A 10,975-nucleotide genomic window follows, 5' to 3' on the forward strand; every position below is an offset into this window, starting at 1 on the left:
CATTTTTTTTCAAGGATCTTATGAAGCTAAATAGCTGTTTATTTTTTTCTTAAGAGCTCTTATCAGCCCCCAAAATATAATAAATTTTTATATCAATCGGTCCAGTCAATTCTGAAAAAAAAAATTCATTTTTTACACATTTTGCTTTTTCTCGAAAACCAATTGATTTGATGATCTGAATCTTTCAGGATCTTATTATTTTATTAGTACCAACATATCCTCTAAGTATCATTCAAATATCTTTCCGGGGCCGAATCACCACACTTATACCCCTAGGGCCTTTCAACCCCGCCATTTCAATTAAGGGCCTAGCGGGATAAGTATGTGAAAACGACCTCGAAAGGGATTCGATCGGGGCTCGCACTGAAATTTTTGTTGTCATGGAAAAGAAAATTTCCCAACGTTTCAAACTCCTAGGCCAATATTTGTAGCCACAATGTCAGAAAATGTGATTTTTGGTTCTCATTTCTTTTCTCTTAAACCTATCGACTTACAAACAATCAAGAATGACAATCCAAATGAAATACGTGAGTTTTTTTTTCATTCTGGCGCGAAATTCTAATTTTTTAAAATTCCAAAAAATTTCAAATTGTGATTTCCGCTCCACTTAATTTTATTTTGATAAGCTGAACAACTGTGTGAAAAATGTTTCAACATGATACTGATAATAGACAAAATTTCGACTTGAAACTGATTTTCTTGACTTATTGTGTCGAAAATTGCATTGTACACGAAAACTTACTATCGTATACATGTAAAATCAAAACTTATATTAAACTAACATTAAAATTTTGTTTAATCAGAATAATATACATTTGGAAGAATAACGATATTATGTACAAAGAATAAACTAAAATCAATTTCAGGTTTAAATTTTCTTAATTATCCGCATCACGTTGAAGTATGTTTTACAAAGTTGTTCAACTTATGAAAATAAAATTTTCCTGCATTTCAAGTTTTTTTGTTCGCCTAAGCCTCTCATGTAAATTGGATTTTTTGTCTGGATTAGGTGGCCAGTTTGATTAATTAATTTATTTTTTTGCTTATATTTTTATAAAATTTGCTATTTGTTCATATACTACGATATTCGCAAAAATTTAAAGTACAATTCGGGTCTTAATTATTTTGATAATGGCGCAGTATTCAGAAAAATTTGAAATGATTCGTAGTGATTTCACGACGAAAGACGGTGACGTGAAAAAAACCATCATCTCTAGAAGTGGAGCGGGAATGACAATTTGCATTTTTTATTTTTTTTTTTTGGATTTTTTACAATTTGAGTTTCGCATTCAAATCAACGAGAAAAAAAATGGTCTCACGTATCTCAGTTGGATCGTCATTCATGATTGTTTGTAAGTCGATAGGTTTAAAAGATGTAGAGAAACGAAATAAAAACCAAAAATTACATTTTCTAATGATGTGGAAAACAAATATCGGCCTACGAGTTTCAAACGTTGATCAATTTTTTTTCCGTGATAAAAATGTCAGTAGGAGCCGTAGGCCAGTCAGCGTAGGCAATTTTTTGGCCTTAAAACGAAGGAAATCCAAAGGAGTTGAAAAAATTCAAGATGGTATGTGGTGCTATTCTGTCTGTAATTCAAATTTTGCTGTAAAAAATCTCGTTCAGGTTTATAAAAAAAAATTCAAAAACAGTCAAACATGAGCAAAAGCTTCTACATGGACAGCTTCCGATCGAGACGCTGCGAAATCGGCTGAAGATAAAGCAAAAATGTATAAGACCAAATTTGTAAAGCGCAGAATTCAAAAAAAAAAGTCCACAAGGGCATATGTCCAACGTCAATGGCGTTGGCATGGGAGGCGCCCGAACTTGGGCCATGAAAACTCGTATTTTTTACGATTTCGACGCGCTTCAAAACGCGTCTTCGGACGATCTCAAACAGAATATCGATGTCCAAACGTTTGATAATAGTACATTACGATACGAGTACGATAAAACTTGATGAAACGTTTGGACATCGATCTTCTGTTTGAGATCGTCCGGAGACGCATTTTGAAGCGCGTCAAAATCGTAAAAAAAAAAGATTTTTTATCGTCCAAGTTCGGGCGCCCTTGCCAACGCCATTGACGATGGACATATTCCCTTGCAGACTTTTTTGGTGAATTTTGTGCTTTCCAAATTAGGTCCTATACATTTTTGCTCTTCATCCGTTTTCGCAGCGTCTCGATCGGAAGCTGTCCGAGCAGAAACTTTTGCTCATGTTTGACTGTTTTTGAATTTTTTTTTTTATAAACCTGATCGAGATTTTTTCCAGCAAAATTTGAATTACAGATAGAAAACCACCACATACCACCCGGAATTTTTTCAGCCCCTTTGGATTTACTTCGATTTAAAAATACCTGGCGCCGGCCCTACCCCGTTAGAATCCCTTTGGGGGCCGTTTTCACATGCTAAGCCCTTTCACAATTTCCTTTGTTGAAAAATTTTTCATCCGATAAAACTACAGGTACGGTGAATTGTACAAGAGCCCGCGATTGGACTCTTTTTATTGGATACATTTCACGTCGATACGCTCCCGTCATGCGGCGCTCACTACGTTGACTTCCATGAGAATTTGTCAATGTGTTGCTATGGAAGTAGAAAATTAACAACACCCATCACCACTTTGTTTTGTGATTCTGTATTACCAGCGATCTCGCAATGGACAGCTCGGAAGAAGATGCATTCATCGTCGCGCTTCTGTGTGCAGAAGCCTGCAAACCCCAAAAACGAAAAAAGAAATGGGTGCACGACATTTGTCGGAAAAGAAACGTTCACGGTGAATATCACACCCTATTCCCAGAACTCGCCCGTGATGGCACAAAATTTTATCAGTATTTCCGCATGACGCTCGAAAAATTTCAAGAGTTGCTCAGCCTTCTACAGAGTGATTTAACCAAACAACACACATCATTTCGAAGACCCATAGGACCAGAAGAACGGCTGGCAGTATGTATAAGGTAAATATAAATAAATTGGCGTTAACATTGCTGCATGATATGAAATTTACAACACGTTTACCGTACGATGTCATATGAAATTCTCAAACTAGCGTGTATAATGCCCTTGTATGACTGAACCCATAATTGAAGATTAATTTTTAAACACCAACGTGGAATTTAATTCACACGAAATTCAATATTAAAAACCCAATTCAGATTTTTTTGAAGACGTAACGTAATAATAAATAGCCTAGCCGGATAAGCATGTCAAAACTGCCCCCAAAGGAATTCGACCGGAGCTTGGACTGGCCAGGGAAATAGTATATTATGCACCTAGGGAGGAAAAGTAGGCTATTCCAAACTGCGTGTGAGATTGACAACCAAGCCGCAGGCGACGGTGGCAAGAACGCAGTTTGGGATGGCCTTTTTTACTCCCGTGTGACGTATAATATTTTTCACCACCCCCTGCATCGGAAAGTACAACTTCCCGTTCACGCGAGGGGCCGAAACTTGTACTTTATGGTGAAAAAAAAATTTCCCCAAAGTTTAAAACCCGTCGGTAAATATTTGTAGTCACAGTATCGGAAAATGTGATTTTTCGTTTTTATTTATTTTTTTATCCAACTAAAAACATGATAACAAATTTTTTGCGTTGATTTTGGCGCAAAATTACAATTTTTAAAAATTCAGAAAATTTTCTAATTGTGATTTCTGTTTCACTTCTATAGGTGTTGGTCACGTTTGTTTTTCACATCACCGCCTTTTATCGTAGAATCAGTACGAATTATTACAAATTTTTGGCATCACTGCGCCATCGTCAAAATCAATAAAAATCACATTTTAATCTAGATTTTTGTGAATATCAAAATGTATGAAAAAACGGCGAATTTCAGGAAGATATGACCAAAAAGACTGATAATACACGACACGCTCACTCGAACGAAAAAACTTGAGATGCAGTAAAATTTTATTTTGGTAAGCTGAACAATTTTTTGGAAACTCACAATCGTATGTAAAATGCAATTTTCATCAAAATAAGTCCAGAGAATTATTGTTTGGTTTAAATTTTTTGAATTATCAATATCACGTCGAAATATTTTCAAAAAAGTTGTGTAGCTTACCAAAATAAAATTTTACTGCATCCCAAGTTTTTTTGGTCGAGTGAGCGTGTCATGTAAATTGAATTTCGTGCTTAGATTAAGTTATGAGTCTTTTTGGTCATATCTTTCGAGAATTCGCTACTTTTTTATACATTTTGATATTCACAAAAATCTACATTACAATTTGATTTTTAATGATTTTGAGGATGGCGCAGTGATTCGAAAAATTTGTCATCATTCGTAGTGATTTTACGATAAAAGGCGGTGATGTGAAAAACAAACAAAACCAACACCTATAGAAGTAAAGCAGAAATCACAATTTGAAAATTTTGGGAATTTTTTAAAATTGTAATTTTCCGCCAAAATCAACGAAAAAATTTTTTTACCATGTTTTTTATTTGGATCGTCATTCGAGAGTTTTTTTAAGTCGGTGGGTTTAGAATATGCAGAGAAAAAAAATAAATAAAACGAAAAATCACATCTTTCGATGTTGTGGCTCGAAATATCTACCGACGGGTCTCAAACTTTGGGGAAATTATGTTTTTCCGTGACGGAAATGTCAGTCCGAGCCCCGGTCGAATCCCTTTGTGATTCCTCGATTTATCTATTCTTACTGTATCACTTCTCAATATCTCGAACAAGCAGTTACAAATTTGTAAAAAAAAGAAATCACAACAAATGACGCCGAACCTAGCATCTATAATTTGCAGTCGAACCTACCAAATCTCTTCAGTTTAGGACAATACAGTAAAAAGACTCACGACTGAAATTCAACTTCTATTGACAACATGACATGACATTTGATCAAATTTTGACTGTCAGCCGTCGTTACCTCATTTTAACCAACGTTAGCACGTTCAGCTACTAAATCTGGCTGCTTGCTTTTGCAAATCCGTTACTCCCGTGAGAAACACAGTTGAATGGTTTTTGAAAGCTTAGTTCTCGTTGGTCTCACTCTAGCAGTAGCACATCAAGTTTACTAGAAAGCTCATTCATACAGCAAAAAAAGGTCATTCGTACAGTCAAAAAAGTTGAGAACATTGCACAAGCATCATAGTTATATTTTCACATATTTGGGTACGTAAAGGTTTATAATACAAGACTTTGCTCGTTGAATGAGGTGCTTGAATACTGGAAAGCCACAGTCGAGGTTGCAGTCGTGCATCGACCCGTGTTGAAAGTAATTGTCATAGATAGAAACAGAATATTGATTCCAACGTTTCGTAATAGCCAGTTTGATAAGACAATAATAGTCTAGATTAAGTTTACATTTTTATTATTCGTTACGGCAAGCTAAAAGTATTTATTTTAATAATTGAAATATTTTTTCGAGTATTATATGAAAAAAGTATGATCTAGGAATTACACCGCTGTACGGGATTATGGGTAATTCTGTTACACAGGCTTGCATAACTATAGTGTGAATATTAATTCTATAAATATACGTCCATAAATTTCGTAGACCTCATTTGACCGCGATTTAGCACTATGTATATCACGATGTTTATTGTCAAACGTGTTGTGTACACCTATGCCATTATTGCGAACGGTTGAGTTCACCGCAATGCAGGTCGAGTATCGCATATCGTTAATTGAAAGTATTTTATAACTGATACAACACGGGGGTTGCTGTGTCCGAAGTGTTGTCAGCGCGGGAGGTATATGATGGCGCATGTTCATCGATTACCTCGCTGACGGCGGTTTGTGATGGTGGTACTGAATATCTATCATATTCATTATAGATCGTATCGTCAGTGTGTCGATGGGGTGCACGATGACCAGATTCGGAGTGTGAATATGATGCGTTCGGAATTCGTTGGTGATGAACAGCTTCCATCGTGTTTGATTCACGACGAATCTGTGGTGCAGCGGGTAGCCCGTCGCTCTGAGAACGAGTTAACATGCGCATCTCGTATTCGTTAATTAACGTGAATATTTTAGATTTAATTTCCACTTGGTATCGCGGTGGAAATGTTTCCACCGTTTCCGCCATCGTGGTAAAGAATTTCAATAAATTGGAGCTGTTTTCTTTAGGTTTCTTTTGTTTGGTGCTTAAGTAATCTGACAGCACACTCGCAACCTCAATTGCTGGATTTTTGTCTGGTTAAACGGTCTTCTTATTTCTATTCCGCAAACCTAGTGTAGACATTGGACGATGCGATACCATGCCTGGAAAGTGAAATCGTTACGTTTGGAATAAAAAAACGGATCTACCAAGGTGGTCAGAGGTGGTTTGGCCTATTTGATGTAGATGATGCCAGAATAAATAAAAAATTCTTTTGATTCCTTTCAATAGTAATAACGCATTGTTCAAGTTTTATGAATTCAAAATAACTCAACTACGAATGAGTGAAATTCAGAACTTTGTTGTTGAACGTTGATCAAGATTTACCGCCATCTGAATACATGTAGTATTTTCAAAAGTTTCATAACTTTCAAACAAGCTTCATTAATTTCTTGATCATTTATGATAAACACATTAATTGGATTGATTTTATTAACCGAATAATTCTTACTTTTGGGTATGAAGCACTTTATGGTGTTATTAGATCAAAATTTTCTATCAAAGTGACTTAATTACGCAAAGAACCTCATGTCGCGGGGTCTACACTTTCTTAATCCCTTTGCTTTCAAGCAAAAAGGAACATTTTCTGCAGAAAATGATTTCAGATTTGTATTTAGTGCCCTCAAAACCGTGAGATGCTCGTGCAAGATGACATTATAATAGTATGGACATGTATTTTTCAATATGCACATACGAGTACAATGCGTCATGAAGCAAAACTGGCACTACTTTTTTTTACACATATATGTGTCACTGACAGTGGAAGAGTCAGGGAGCCCACACGTTTCTCCCTCTCCGAAACATGTCAATAATCAAAAATGGTTTTCAAAGTTAACTTTTTGTCCAAATGTTTTTTTTTTTTTTTGTGTGTGTGTGACGGAAAATGTATAAAGCCTAGGACGAACATTATTTTCAACGAAGTCATTGTTCCTCATGAGATATGAAATCTACCCAGACGGTGGGAATTATTCAGGTTGTCACATTTATCCGAAACGGTAGAAAATAGTTTTTCAGCACTCTAACCTCAAAATCGCAACTTTGTCGCTTTCTTTTCGATTTCTTGGCTTTCGTGATGAAAAATTATGCTCAAAACTCGTATCGATAAGGTTGTTTGACTCGCGTGTTACAGCACTCGCCTTCGGCCCGTGCCGCAAACCTTACGTCTCGTCAAAAAACCTTATCCATACTCGTTTAGAAATGTACTATTATTGCGTCAGATATTTTCACGTGCAAAAAGCAAAAAAATGGAAGAGATTCAAATTATAGGTTCGATTTTTAGTTACTGTAAAAAAAATCCTTACTTTGGTCGTTAAGAAGATTTAACACATCGTTATCGTCTGCATTATTGTCATTATTGTCCTCAATAGACAAAGATGGGGAATTATCCTCTGGGGTAGTGGTTCGTGACTCTGAAGATGAACCATTCGGCTCTTCAAAATTTGAATGTGTTCTTCTTTCCACCATATATGAAGCTAAAAAACTCATCTGTTTTTCATATTTCCAAGGCCTTATCTTAATTGCAGCTTGTCCACTTTTAGTTTCTCGTACGTTCATTGCCTTTCGATATGCATCACGCAACTTACGCCACGTATCCTTGCAATCTTCCACTGAAAAACATTGTAAAAGATTGTAGTTTCGACGATAGTTTGAGACTAGCATTACAGGTAGAGTGAGAGAAAGACTGTTCGGAGAACTAAGTACCTTTAGATTTATGACGTATAGGTTTAGGCTAGCGAATAGTGAACGGAAAAACTTCGTATGGACGCAGGGGTTCATAAAAATATTTAGAAGGTGCATTTTATACATAAGGGACGAAAAAGCGAAAGCCTAAAGATAAGGAGGAACCCTAGTAAAAGTTGGTTAGAAATGTAAAAAAAAATTGTCGTGAAAGGTGTTGAATCTCAAAATCAGTACTGGATATTGTAGTCTATGCGCGATACTAGGTGTATGTGAAAAAAAAATATATTTACTGCGATGAAAATTAAGACGCTAGGAATGTTTCAGAGATTTTTCTTTTTGCTTCACATGCAAATAATCCGCACTGCAAATTACTCCATTAAATCTTAACAATTTTAAAAACCTTTTACCTGTCGAGAAATGTTATTCCGTTTTGTCTACCGACGTATAAAATAGAATTGAAGATCCGGCTGACTAATTGATTTCTTTCATATAGAATTGCCAATACATAAATAATGAGAAAGGATTCATTGATTTTACCAATTATATTTCAATAATAAAATTATTTCTGCTTTATCCTCAGTTCGATCGAATGAATCGCTTTTTATTTGACAGCACAGGTTACTGAACTGATTATTCTATACCAATTGCAATTTGTTCAATCGGAAAAAAACTCGTTTGGCCATATTTGATCATCATGTTTGGCTCAGTCAGTTCACTATCAGTTGTCTCAACAGAGCTCTGCTCTCTGACTAGGATGCATAAACATGTAGACTGTTATTGTTTGATTCTAGATTTTTGGCAACAGGAGATTCCATGAGGAGTATAGGGTTTAATTACCGCTTGGGAGACACAACGGTCCGAGAAATTATTCACGAGACATGTGACGTGATTTGGAGAAGGCTTTCTCCGCAAGTTCTACCGGTACCCACGACGGAGATGTGGAAATCGATAGAGAATATGTTCTTTACCAGATGGAACTTCCCAAATTGCATCGGGGCTCTGGACGGGAAACACGTCACTATAGAAGCGCCTAGCAATACCGGCTCGTTGTATTTCAACTATAAAAAAACATTTAGTGTAGTGCTCATGGCACTCGTAGATGCAAACTACCGCTTCATTGCTGTGGACGTTGGGGCATATGGAAAGAATAGCGATGGATGAATTTTTGGGAAGAGTGCATTTGGAGAAACCCTGGAAAATGGAACGTTGTGCCTGCCGCCAGACAAACCCCTGCCTGGAAATGATGTACCATTGCCACACGTGATCGTTGGAGATGAGGCTTTCCCACTCAAAAGAAATATCATGCGACCATACCCAAGTTCACAATTGGCGAATGACGAATCAAAAAAAATCTTTAATTGCAGACTTTCACGTGCTCGTAGAATTTCCGAGAATGTTTTCGGAATTTTAACTCAAAAATTTCGAATTTACCAACGAAGAATAAAACTAAGTCCAGAGCACGTGGATAGTGTTATATTAGCAACGTGTTGCCTACACAACTTTTTGATGAACGATGACCCTCCGATTCGTCAAAGTGTATATGACTCTGGCGCTTACACTTTGAATCCTATGGGAAACATCGGAGGGAATGCGACTGCCGAGGCAATAGCGGTCAGAGATAAGTTCAAAGATTACTTTAATTCTGCTGCAGGCTCAGTCGATTGGCAAATCGAAATGGTTCGACGTGGAATCAGAAATGTTTAACGTAATCTTGAATGTACTGTGACGTGGATTTTTCTGCACCTCGGTCATTTGGAGCAAATAACCGGGAACTTACCGCGTGCACAATAATTTGGCGTCCGCGAGGTATCCTAAACCTGAAACAATATCGCGAAATTTGTTGGGCGCCTGGCGTGATCAACACGCCTCGAAATCGGTAATACGACACACCGCGACCATATGCTCGGTAGCTCAGTACCGCGGAGAGGGGAGGGGTAAATTTTGGGTCGAGAGAATTGCAACACAAGTGAGCCAACGCGTGATGTGGCTAAATTACTACAAAATTCCAATGGTATATTTCTCATCAGCGATAATACAAAAACAAAAAGAAATAAAAATAAAAATAAAAAGAATGATAATACGACCACGCAAGTCGTCCTTCGCGATTCCAAATACAATGTTAACTTTTATCTAAACTAAATAAGAAAGGGAGAAATACTCCAAATAAAAAAAATAACAACAAAAAAAAAGGTGAATAAATCTAGGAGACCTCTACGGCCTACGTGCGCTAGTCGCCGTCTTGATAATACCCTAATTCGTAAAAACCAAAAACAAAATCGGACTCGATGCGCTGCTCGCGGACGTCCTTTACAAAATGGCGCTGATCGCCAACTCAAGACTAACTGGTACTGTAAACAAAAAGAAAAAAATATATAACTAAATTGAGGCGAGGCTCGTCGCGACACCCGCGATCCTCCTCTAAAAACGCATATTTTTATCAGCGCGCACCCGAGCTTCACTTCCTCGGCGACGGCGGGACGCAGTCGCGAATTCGAATGCTCCCCGTGACTGCTCGCGACCTACACGAGAATGGAGGATGTACCGGACGAAGTGAAATGACCCCGTGTAACGGACTTCGGTCACACTCAAACTCGAGACAATAACGTCTCGGCTCAACCCGTGGCTCGACTCGATTTTCTGGATCCCCCGAAATTAACGTTACTCTCTTACGCGCAACTCAGGCTACGGTCACCAAGCAAAAGAATCAGCAAACGAATTTCGAGTACTTTTCGACACGCAAACTACAAAACGGCTATCCTTTATCGGATCAGCCTTTACTCAATTACCCTCGAAATTCGATCGCGAGAATGTTAACAACGCTTACCGCTCCACATCCACTGCACAAAACTGCCAACTCCCTCGTGACGGTTCATCGTCTTTCTCGCAACGAAATGCTCTCTCACGGGCACAGAACCACCGCAACTCTAACTCAAAACAACAAAAATACAACTCAACCGCCTAGTTTCCTCGCCAGAACTAGAGTGGTTTCAAAAACCTACCACCTGCCGCAACACGGACCTCGATACGCCATCCCACACGTGACGTCATACCCCCAAGAATACGCAATAATCGATCCGTCATCGATTTCGTCGATCGCGCAACTCGACGCGCACCTTCGATCGCATCGCTGCGCAGAACTTAAAGCTAGCTCGCAATCTCGTCCTCCGCGCAGCTCCATGACGTCTTGACG

The 10,975-nt window shown here is 37.9% G+C and overlaps 1 pseudogene; it reads left to right on the top strand.

Annotated features, from left to right (window-relative positions):
• The first annotated feature begins 8,598 nt into the window (after positions 1-8,598).
• LOC124177674 lies at positions 8,599-9,489 on the top strand (annotated as a pseudogene).
• Positions 9,490-10,975: the final 1,486 nt, after the last annotated feature.

Source organism: Neodiprion fabricii, chromosome 3 (assembly GCF_021155785.1).
Source record: "Neodiprion fabricii isolate iyNeoFabr1 chromosome 3, iyNeoFabr1.1, whole genome shotgun sequence".
NCBI lineage: Eukaryota > Metazoa > Arthropoda > Insecta > Hymenoptera > Diprionidae > Neodiprion > Neodiprion fabricii.